This window comes from Rhinoderma darwinii, chromosome 5 (assembly GCF_050947455.1).
Source record: "Rhinoderma darwinii isolate aRhiDar2 chromosome 5, aRhiDar2.hap1, whole genome shotgun sequence".
In the NCBI taxonomy this organism is placed as follows: Eukaryota; Metazoa; Chordata; class Amphibia; order Anura; family Rhinodermatidae; genus Rhinoderma; species Rhinoderma darwinii.
Genome location: NC_134691.1, coordinates 342,751,409 through 342,764,446, shown reverse-complemented (window position 1 = coordinate 342,764,446; position 13,038 = coordinate 342,751,409).

Sequence of the window (13,038 nt, the reverse complement as noted above, 5' to 3'; positions counted from 1 at the left end):
ACCCCACTGACCATAAGAGCTTACACTCTACAGGAGAGAGGACCCTGCTGATGATAAGAGCTTACACTCTACAGGAGAGAGGACCCCGCTGACCATCAGAGCTTACACTCTATAGGAGAGAGGACACTGCTGATCATAAGAGCTTACACTCTACAGGAGAGAGGACCCCACTGACCATAAGAGCTTACACTCTACAGGAGAGAGGACCCTGCTGATCATAAGAGCTTACACTCTACAGGAGAGAGGACCCCGCTGAACATAAGAGCTTACACTCTACAGGAGAGGACACTGCTGACCATAAGAGCTTACACTCTACAGGAGAGGACACTGCTGACCATAAGAGCTTACACTCTACAGGAGAGAGGACCCCACTGACCATAAGAGCTTACACTCTACAGGAGAGAGGACCCTGCTGATCATAAGAGCTTACACTCTACAGGAGAGAGGACCCCGCTGACCATAAGAGCTTACACTCTACAGGAGAGGACACTGCTGACCATAAGAGCTTACACTCTACAGGAGAGAGGACACTGCTGACCATAAGAGCTTACACTCTACAGGAGAGAGGACCCCGCTGACCATAAGAGCTTACACTCTACAGGAGAGAGGACCCCACTGACCATAAGAGCTTACACTCTACAGGAGAGAGGACCCTGCTGATCATAAGAGCTTACACTCTACAGGAGAGAGGACCCTGCTGACCATAAGAGCTTACACTCTACAGGAGAGAGGACACTGCTGACCATAAGAGCTTACACTCTACAGGAGAGGACACTGCTGACCATAAGAGCTTACACTCTACAGGAGAGAGGACCCCACTGATCATAAGAGCTTACACTCTACAGGAGAGAGGACACTGCTGATCATAAGAGCTTACACTCTACAGGAGAGAGGACCCTGCTGATGATAAGAGCTTACACTCTACAGGAGAGAGGACCCTGCTGACCATAAGAGCTTACACTCTACAGGAGAGAGGACACTGCTGACCATAAGAGCTTACACTCTACAGGAGAGAGGACCCGGCTGATCATAAGAGCTTACACTCTACAGGAGAGAGGACCCTGCTGACCATAAGAACTTACACTCTACAGGAGAGAGGACCCGCTGATCATAAGAGCTTACACTCTACAGGAGAGAGGACCCTGCTGACCATAAGAGCTTACACTCTACAGGAGAGAGGACACTGCTGACCATAAGAGCTTACACTCTACAGGAGAGAGGACCCGGCTGATCATAAGAGCTTACACTCTACAGGAGAGAGGACCCTGCTGACCATAAGAACTTACACTCTACAGGAGAGAGGACCCCGCTGATCATAAGAGCTTACACTCTACAGGAGAGAGGACCCGGCTGATCATAAGAGCTTACACTCTACAGGAGAGAGGACCCCGCTGACCATAAGAGCTTACACTCTACAGGAGAGAGGACACTGCTGACCATAAGAGCTTACACTCTACAGGAGAGAGGACACTGCTGACCATAAGAGCTTACATTCTACAGGAGAGAGGACCCCGCTGATCATAAGAGCTTACACTCTACAGGAGAGGGGACACTGCTGACAATAAGAGCTTACACTCTACAGGAGAGAGGACCCCGCTGATCATAAGAGCTTACACTCTACAGGAGAGAGGACCCTGCTGACCATAAGAACTTACACTCTACAGGAGAGAGGACCCCGCTGATCATAAGAGCTTACACTCTACAGGAGAGAGGACCCTGCTGACCATAAGAACTTACACTCTACAGGAGAGAGGACACTGCTGATCATAAGAGCTTACATTCTACAGGAGAGAGGACCCTGCTGACCATAAGAGCTTACACTCTACAGGAGAGAGGACCCTGCTGATCATAAGAGCTTACACTCTACAGGAGAGAGGACACTGCTGACCATAAGAGCTTACACTCTACAGGAGAGAGGACACTGCTGATGATAAGAGCTTACACTCTACAGGAGAGAGGACACTGCTGATCATAAGAGCTTACACTCTACAGGAGAGAGGACACTGCTGACCATAAGAGCTTACACTCTACAGGAGAGAGGACACCGCTGACCATAAGAGCTTACACTCTACAGGAGAGAGGACCCTGCTGATCATAAGAGCTTACACTCTACAGGAGAGAGGACACTGCTGACCATAAGAGCCTACACTCTACAGGAGAGAGGACCCTGCTGACCATAAGAGCTTACACTCTACAGGAGAGAGGACACTGCTGACCATAAGAGCTTACACTCTACAGGAGAGAGGACCCTGCTGACCATAAGAGCTTACACTCTACAGGAGAGAGGACACTGCTGACCATAAGAGCTTACACTCTACAGGAGAGAGGACACCGCTGACCATAAGAGCTTACACTCTACAGGAGAGAGGACCCTGCTGACCATAAGAGCTTACACTCTACAGGAGAGAGGACACTGCTGACCATAAGAGCCTACACTCTACAGGAGAGAGGACCCTGCTGACCATAAGAGCTTACACTCTACAGGAGAGAGGACACTGCTGATGATAAGAGCTTACACTCTTCAGGAGAGAGGACACTGCTGATCATAAGAGCTTACACTCTACAGGAGAGAGGACACTGCTGACCATAAGAGCTTACACTCTACAGGAGAGGACACTGCTGACCATAAGAGCTTACACTCTACAGGAGAGAGGACACTGCTGATGATAAGAGCTTACACTCTACAGGAGAGAGGACACTGCTGATCATAAGAGCTTACACTCTACAGGAGAGAGGACACTGCTGACCATAAGAGCTTACACTCTACAGGAGAGAGGACCCCGCTGACCATAAGAGCTTACATTCTACAGGAGAGAGGACCCTGCTGACCATAAGAGCTTACACTCTACAGGAGAGAGGACCCTGCTGATCATAAGAGCTTACACTCTACAGGAGAGAGGACACTGCTGACCATAAGAGCTTACACTCTACAGGAGAGAGGACCCTGCTGATCATAAGAGCTTACACTCTACAGGAGAGAGGACCATGCTGACCATAAGAGCTTACACTCTACAGGAGAGAGGACCCTGCTGATCATAAGAGCTTACACTCTACAGGAGAGAGGACACTGCTGACCATAAGAGCTTACACTCTACAGGAGAGAGGACACCGCTGATCATAAGAGCTTACACTCTACAGGAGAGAGGACCCTGCTGACCATAAGAGCTTACACTCTACAGGAGAGAGGACCCTGCTGATCATAAGAGCTTACACTCTACAGGAGAGAGGACCCTGCTGATCATAAGAGCTTACACTCTACAGGAGAGAAGACACTGCTGACCATAAGAGCTTACACTCTACAGGAGAGAGAACCCTGCTGACCATAAGAGCTTACACTCTACAGGAGAGAGGACCCTGCTGACCATCAGAGCTTACACTCTACAGGAGAGAGGACACTGCTGACCATAAGAGCTTACAAACTACAGGAGAGAGGACACTGCTGACCATAAGAGCTTACACTCTACAGGAGAGAGGACCCCGCTGATCATAAGAGCTTACACTCTACAGGAGAGAGGACCCTGCTGACCATAAGAGCTTACACTCTACAGGAGAGAGGACACTGCTGACCATAAGAGCTTACACTCTACAGGAGAGAGGACCCTGCTGACCATCAGAGCTTACACTCTACAGGAGAGAGGACACTGCTGACCATAAGAGCTTACACTCTACAGGAGAGAGGACCCCGCTGATCATAAGAGCTTACACTCTACAGGAGAGAGGACACTGCTGACCATCAGAGCTTACACTCTACAGGAGAGAGGACACTGCTGACCATAAGAGCTTACACTCTACAGGAGAGAGGACCCTGCTGACCATCAGAGCTTACACTCTACAGGAGAGAGGACACTGCTGACCATAAGAGCTTACAAACTACAGGAGAGAGGACCCCGCTGACCATAAGAGCTTACACTCTACAGGAGAGAGGACACTGCTGATCATAAGAGCTTACACTCTACAGGAGAGAGGACCCCGCTGATCATAAGAGCTTACACTCTACAGGAGAGAGGACCCCGCTGACCATCAGAGCTTACACTCTACAGGAGAGAGGACCCTGCTGATCATAAGGAGCTTACACTTTACAGGAGAGAGGACCCTGCTGACCATAAGAGCTTACACTCTACAGGAGAGAGGACACTGCTGACCATAAGAGCTTACACTCTACAGGAGAGAGGACACTGCTGACCATAAGAGCTTACACTCTACAGGAGAGAGGACCCCGCTGACCATCAGAGCTTACACTCTACAGGAGAGAGGACACTGCTGATCATAAGAGCTTACACTCTACAGGAGAGAGGACCCCACTGACCATAAGAGCTTACACTCTACAGGAGAGAGGACCCTGCTGACCATAAGAGCTTACACTCTACAGGAGAGAGGACCCTGCTGACCATAAGAGCTTACACTCTACAGGAGAGAGGACCCTGCTGATCATAAGATCTTACACTCTACAGGAGAGAGGACACTGCTGACCATAAGAGCTTACACTCTACAGGAGAGAGGACCCTGCTGACCATAAGAGCTTACACTTTACAGGAGAGAGGACACTGCTGACCATAAGAGCTTACACTCTACAGGAGAGAGGACACTGCTGACCATAAGAGCTTACACTCTACAGGAGAGAGGACACTGCTGACCATAAGAGCTTACACTCTACAGGAGAGAGGACACTGCTGACCATAAGAGCTTACACTCTACAGGAGAGAGGACCCTGCTGACCATAAGAGCTTACACTCTACAGGAGAGGACACTGCTGACCATAAGAGCTTACACTCTACAGGAGAGAGGACACTGCTGACCATAAGAGCTTACACTCTACAGGAGAGAGGACACTGCTGACCATAAGATCTTACACTCTACAGGAGAGAGGACACTGCTGACCATAAGAGCTTACACTCTACAGGAGAGAGGACCCTGCTGACCATAAGAGCTTACACTCTACAGGAGAGAGGACACTGCTGACCATAAGAGCTTACACTCTACAGGAGAGAGGACACTGCTGACCATAAGAGCTTACACTCTACAGGAGAGAGGACCCTGCTGATCATAAGAGCTTACACTCTACAGGAGAGAGGACCCCGCTGATCATAAGAGCATACACTCTACAGGAGAGAGGACACTGCTGACCATAAGAGCTTACACTCTACAGGAGAGAGGACACTGCTGACCATAAGAACTTACACTCTACAGGAGAGAGGACACTGCTGACCATAAGAGCTTACACTCTACAGGAGAGAGGACCCTGCTGACCATAAGAGCTTACACTCTACAGGAGAGAGGACACTGCTGACCATAAGAGCTTACACTCTACAGGAGAGAGGACCCAGCTGACCATAAGAGCTTACACTCTACAGGAGAGAGGACCCTGCTGATCATAAGAGCTTACACTCTACAGGAGAGAGGACACTGCTGACCATAAGAGCTTACACTCTACAGGAGAGAGGACCCCGCTGATCATAAGAGCTTACACTCTACAGGAGAGAGGACCCCGCTGACCATCAGAGCTTACACTCTACAGGAGAGAGGACACTGCTGACCATAAGAGCTTACACTCTACAGGAGAGAGGACACTGCTGATCATAAGAGCTTACACTCTACAGGAGAGAGGACCCTGCTGACCATAAGAGCTTACACTCTACAGGAGAGAGGACACTGCTGATCATAAGAGCTTACACTCTACAGGAGAGAGGACACTGCTGATCATAAGAGCTTACACTCTACAGGAGAGAGGACACCGCTGACCATAAGAGCTTACACTCTACAGGAGAGAGGACACCGCTGACCATAAGAGCTTACACTCTACAGGAGAGAGGACGCTGCTGACCATAAGAGCTTACACTCTACAGGAGAGAGGACCCTGCTGACCATAAGAGCTTACACTCTACAGGAGAGAGGACCCTGCTGACCATAAGAGCTTACACTCTACAGGAGAGAGGACACTGCTGACCATAAGAGCTTACACTCTACAGGAGAGAGGACCCCGCTGACCATAAGAGCTTACACTCTACAGGAGAGAGGACACTGCTGATCATAAGAGCTTACACTCTACAGGAGAGAGGACCCCGCTGATCATAAGAGCTTACACTCTACAGGAGAGAGGACCCCGCTGACCATCAGAGCTTACAATCTACAGGAGAGAGGACACTGCTGACCATAAGAGCTTACACTCTACAGGAGAGAGGACCCCGCTGACCATAAGAGCTTACATTCTACAGGAGAGAGGACCCTGCTGACCATAAGAGCTTACACTCTACAGGAGAGAGGACCCTGCTGATCATAAGAGCTTACACTCTACAGGAGAGAGGACACTGCTGACCATAAGAGCTTACACTCTACAGGAGAGAGGACCCTGCTGATCATAAGAGCTTACACTCTACAGGAGAGAGGACCATGCTGACCATAAGAGCTTACACTCTACAGGAGAGAGGACCCTGCTGATCATAAGCGCTTACACTCTACAGGAGAGAGGACACCGCTGATCATAAGAGCTTACACTCTACAGGAGAGAGGACCCTGCTGACCATAAGAGCTTACACTCTACAGGAGAGAGGACCCTGCTGATCATAAGAGCTTACACTCTACAGGAGAGAGGACCCTGCTGATCATAAGAGCTTACACTCTACAGGAGAGAAGACACTGCTGACCATAAGAGCTTACACTCTACAGGAGAGAGAACCCTGCTGACCATAAGAGCTTACACTCTACAGGAGAGAGGACCCTGCTGACCATCAGAGCTTACACTCTACAGGAGAGAGGACACTGCTGACCATAAGAGCTTACAAACTACAGGAGAGAGGACCCCGCTGACCATAAGAGCTTACACTCTACAGGAGAGAGGACACTGCTGATCATAAGAGCTTACACTCTACAGGAGAGAGGACCCCGCTGATCATAAGAGCTTACACTCTACAGGAGAGAGGACCCCGCTGACCATCAGAGCTTACACTCTACAGGAGAGAGGACCCTGCTGATCATAAGGAGCTTACACTTTACAGGAGAGAGGACCCTGCTGACCATAAGATCTTACACTCTACAGGAGAGAGGACACTGCTGACCATAAGAGCTTACACTCTACAGGAGAGAGGACCCCACTGACCATAAGAGCTTACACTCTACAGGAGAGAGGACCCTGCTGATGATAAGAGCTTACACTCTACAGGAGAGAGGACCCCGCTGACCATCAGAGCTTACACTCTATAGGAGAGAGGACACTGCTGATCATAAGAGCTTACACTCTACAGGAGAGAGGACCCCACTGACCATAAGAGCTTACACTCTACAGGAGAGAGGACCCTGCTGATCATAAGAGCTTACACTCTACAGGAGAGAGGACCCCGCTGAACATAAGAGCTTACACTCTACAGGAGAGGACACTGCTGACCATAAGAGCTTACACTCTACAGGAGAGGACACTGCTGACCATAAGAGCTTACACTCTACAGGAGAGAGGACCCCACTGACCATAAGAGCTTACACTCTACAGGAGAGAGGACCCTGCTGATCATAAGAGCTTACACTCTACAGGAGAGAGGACCCCGCTGACCATAAGAGCTTACACTCTACAGGAGAGGACACTGCTGACCATAAGAGCTTACACTCTACAGGAGAGAGGACACTGCTGACCATAAGAGCTTACACTCTACAGGAGAGAGGACCCCACTGACCATAAGAGCTTACACTCTACAGGAGAGAGGACCCTGCTGATCATAAGAGCTTACACTCTACAGGAGAGAGGACCCTGCTGACCATAAGAGCTTACACTCTACAGGAGAGAGGACACTGCTGACCATAAGAGCTTACACTCTACAGGAGAGGACACTGCTGACCATAAGAGCTTACACTCTACAGGAGAGAGGACCCCACTGATCATAAGAGCTTACACTCTACAGGAGAGAGGACACTGCTGATCATAAGAGCTTACACTCTACAGGAGAGAGGACCCTGCTGATGATAAGAGCTTACACTCTACAGGAGAGAGGACCCTGCTGACCATAAGAGCTTACACTCTACAGGAGAGAGGACACTGCTGACCATAAGAGCTTACACTCTACAGGAGAGAGGACCCGGCTGATCATAAGAGCTTACACTCTACAGGAGAGAGGACCCTGCTGACCATAAGAACTTACACTCTACAGGAGAGAGGACCCGCTGATCATAAGAGCTTACACTCTACAGGAGAGAGGACCCTGCTGACCATAAGAGCTTACACTCTACAGGAGAGAGGACACTGCTGACCATAAGAGCTTACACTCTACAGGAGAGAGGACCCGGCTGATCATAAGAGCTTACACTCTACAGGAGAGAGGACCCTGCTGACCATAAGAACTTACACTCTACAGGAGAGAGGACCCCGCTGATCATAAGAGCTTACACTCTACAGGAGAGAGGACCCGGCTGATCATAAGAGCTTACACTCTACAGGAGAGAGGACCCCGCTGACCATAAGAGCTTACACTCTACAGGAGAGAGGACACTGCTGACCATAAGAGCTTACACTCTACAGGAGAGAGGACACTGCTGACCATAAGAGCTTACATTCTACAGGAGAGAGGACCCCGCTGATCATAAGAGCTTACACTCTACAGGAGAGGGGACACTGCTGACCATAAGAGCTTACACTCTACAGGAGAGAGGACCCCGCTGATCATAAGAGCTTACACTCTACAGGAGAGAGGACCCTGCTGACCATAAGAACTTACACTCTACAGGAGAGAGGACCCCGCTGATCATAAGAGCTTACACTCTACAGGAGAGAGGACCCTGCTGACCATAAGAACTTACACTCTACAGGAGAGAGGACACTGCTGATCATAAGAGCTTACATTCTACAGGAGAGAGGACCCTGCTGACCATAAGAGCTTACACTCTACAGGAGAGAGGACCCTGCTGATCATAAGAGCTTACACTCTACAGGAGAGAGGACACTGCTGACCATAAGAGCTTACACTCTACAGGAGAGAGGACACTGCTGATGATAAGAGCTTACACTCTACAGGAGAGAGGACACTGCTGATCATAAGAGCCTACACTCTACAGGAGAGAGGACCCTGCTGACCATAAGAGCTTACACTCTACAGGAGAGAGGACACTGCTGACCATAAGAGCTTACACTCTACAGGAGAGAGGACACTGCTGACCATAAGAGCCTACACTCTACAGGAGAGAGGACCCTGCTGACCATAAGAGCTTACACTCTACAGGAGAGAGGACACTGCTGATGATAAGAGCTTACACTCTACAGGAGAGAGGACACTGCTGATCATAAGAGCTTACACTCTACAGGAGAGAGGACACTGCTGACCATAAGAGCTTACACTCTACAGGAGAGGACACTGCTGACCATAAGAGCTTACACTCTACAGGAGAGAGGACACTGCTGATGATAAGAGCTTACACTCTACAGGAGAGAGGACACTGCTGATCATAAGAGCTTACACTCTACAGGAGAGAGGACACTGCTGACCATAAGAGCTTACACTCTACAGGAGAGAGGACCCCGCTGACCATAAGAGCTTACATTCTACAGGAGAGAGGACCCTGCTGACCATAAGAGCTTACACTCTACAGGAGAGAGGACCCTGCTGATCATAAGAGCTTACACTCTACAGGAGAGAGGACACTGCTGACCATAAGAGCTTACACTCTACAGGAGAGAGGACCCTGCTGATCATAAGAGCTTACACTCTACAGGAGAGAGGACCATGCTGACCATAAGAGCTTACACTCTACAGGAGAGAGGACCCTGCTGATCATAAGAGCTTACACTCTACAGGAGAGAGGACACCGCTGATCATAAGAGCTTACACTCTACAGGAGAGAGGACCCTGCTGACCATAAGAGCTTACACTCTACAGGAGAGAGGACCCTGCTGATCATAAGAGCTTACACTCTACAGGAGAGAGGACCCTGCTGATCATAAGAGCTTACACTCTACAGGAGAGAAGACACTGCTGACCATAAGAGCTTACACTCTACAGGAGAGAGAACCCTGCTGACCATAAGAGCTTACACTCTACAGCAGAGAGGACCCTGCTGACCATCAGAGCTTACACTCTACAGGAGAGAGGACACTGCTGACCATAAGAGCTTACAAACTACAGGAGAGAGGACCCCGCTGACCATAAGAGCTTACACTCTACAGGAGAGAGGACACTGCTGATCATAAGAGCTTACACTCTACAGGAGAGAGGACCCCGCTGATCATAAGAGCTTACACTCTACAGGAGAGAGGACCCCGCTGACCATCAGAGCTTACACTCTACAGGAGAGAGGACCCTGCTGATCATAAGGAGCTTACACTTTACAGGAGAGAGGACCCTGCTGACCATAAGAGCTTACACTCTACAGGAGAGAGGACACTGCTGACCATAAGAGCTTACACTCTACAGGAGAGAGGACCCCACTGACCATAAGAGCTTACACTCTACAGGAGAGAGGACCCTGCTGATGATAAGAGCTTACACTCTACAGGAGAGGACACTGCTGACCATAAGAGCTTACACTCTACAGGAGAGGACACTGCTGACCATAAGAGCTTACACTCTACAGGAGAGGACACTGCTGACCATAAGAGCTTACACTCTACAGGAGAGAGGACCCCACTGACCATAAGAGCTTACACTCTACAGGAGAGAGGACCCTGCTGATCATAAGAGCTTACACTCTACAGGAGAGAGGACCCCGCTGACCATAAGAGCTTACACTCTACAGGAGAGGACACTGCTGACCATAAGAGCTTACACTCTACAGGAGAGAGGACACTGCTGACCATAAGAGCTTACACTCTACAGGAGAGAGGACCCCACTGACCATAAGAGCTTACACTCTACAGGAGAGAGGACCCTGCTGATCATAAGAGCTTACACTCTACAGGAGAGAGGACCCTGCTGATCATAAGAGCTTACACTCTACAGGAGAGAGGACACTGCTGATCATAAGAGCTTACACTCTACAGGAGAGAGGACCCCGCTGATCATAAGAGCTTACACTCTACAGGAGAGAGGACACTGCTGACCATAAGAGCTTACACTCTACAGGAGAGAGGACACTGCTGACCATAAGAGCTTACACTCTACAGGAGAGAGGACCCTGCTGATCATAAGAGCTTACACTCTACAGGAGAGAGGACACTGCTGATCATAAGAGCTTACACTCTGCAGGAGAGAGGACACTGCTGACCATAAGAGCTTACACTCTACAGGAGAGAGGACACTGCTGACCATAAGAGCTAACACTCTACAGGAGAGAGGACACTGCTGATCATAAGAGCTTACACTCTACAGGAGAGAGGACCCCGCTGACCATCAGAGCTTACACTCTACAGGAGAGAGGACCCTGCTTATCATAAGGAGCTTACACTTTACAGGAGAGAGGACCCTGCTGACCATAAGAGCTTACACTCTACAGGAGAGAGGACACTGCTGACCATAAGAGCTTACACTCTACAGGAGAGAGGACCCCACTGACCATAAGAGCTTACACTCTACAGGAGAGAGGACCCTGCTGATCATAAGGAGCTTACACTTTACAGGAGAGAGGACCCTGCTGACCATAAGAGCTTACACTCTACAGGAGAGAGGACACTGCTGACCATAAGAGCTTACACTCTACAGGAGAGAGGACCCCGCTGACCATCAGAGCTTACACTCTACAGGAGAGAGGACACTGCTGACCATAAGAGCTTACACTCTACAGGAGAGAGGACCCCACTGACCATAAGAGCTTACACTCTACAGGAGAGAGGACCCTGCTGATCATAAGAGCTTACACTCTACAGGAGAGAGGACCCCGCTGAACATAAGAGCTTACACTCTACAGGAGAGGACACTGCTGACCATAAGAGCTTACACTCTACAGGAGAGGACACTGCTGACCATAAGAGCTTACACTCTACAGGAGAGAGGACCCCACTGACCATAAGAGCTTACACTCTACAGGAGAGAGGACCCTGCTGATCATAAGAGCTTACACTCTACAGGAGAGAGGACCCTGCTGACCATAAGAGCTTACACTCTACAGGAGAGAGGACACTGCTGACCATAAGAGCTTACACTCTACAGGAGAGGACACTGCTGACCATAAGAGCTTACACTCTACAGGAGAGAGGACCCCACTGATCATAAGAGCTTACACTCTACAGGAGAGAGGACACTGCTGATCATAAGAGCTTACACTCTACAGGAGAGAGGACCCTGCTGATGATAAGAGCTTACACTCTACAGGAGAGAGGACCCTGCTGACCATAAGAGCTTACACTCTACAGGAGAGAGGACACTGCTGACCATAAGAGCTTACACTCTACAGGAGAGAGGACCCGGCTGATCATAAGAGCTTACACTCTACAGGAGAGAGGACCCTGCTGACCATAAGAACTTACACTCTACAGGAGAGAGGACCCGCTGATCATAAGAGCTTACACTCTACAGGAGAGAGGACCCTGCTGACCATAAGAGCTTACACTCTACAGGAGAGAGGACACTGCTGACCATAAGAGCTTACACTCTACAGGAGAGAGGACCCCGCTGATCATAAGAGCTTACACTCTACAGGAGAGAGGACCCTGCTGACCATAAGAACTTACACTCTACAGGAGAGAGGACCCCGCTGATCATAAGAGCTTACACTCTACAGGAGAGAGGACCCGGCTGATCATAAGAGCTTACACTCTACAGGAGAGAGGACCCCGCTGACCATAAGAGCTTACACTCTACAGGAGAGAGGACACTGCTGACCATAAGAGCTTACACTCTACAGGAGAGAGGACACTGCTGATCATAAGAGCTTACATTCTACAGGAGAGAGGACCCCGCTGATCATAAGAGCTTACACTCTACGGGAGAGGGGACACTGCTGACCATAAGAGCTTACACTCTACAGGAGAGAGGACCCCGCTGATCATAAGAGCTTACACTCTACAGGAGAGAGGACCCCGCTGATCATAAGAGCTTACACTCTACAGGAGAGAGGACCCTGCTGACCATAAGAACTTACACTCTACAGGAGAGAGGACCCCGCTGATCATAAGAGCTTACACTCTACAGG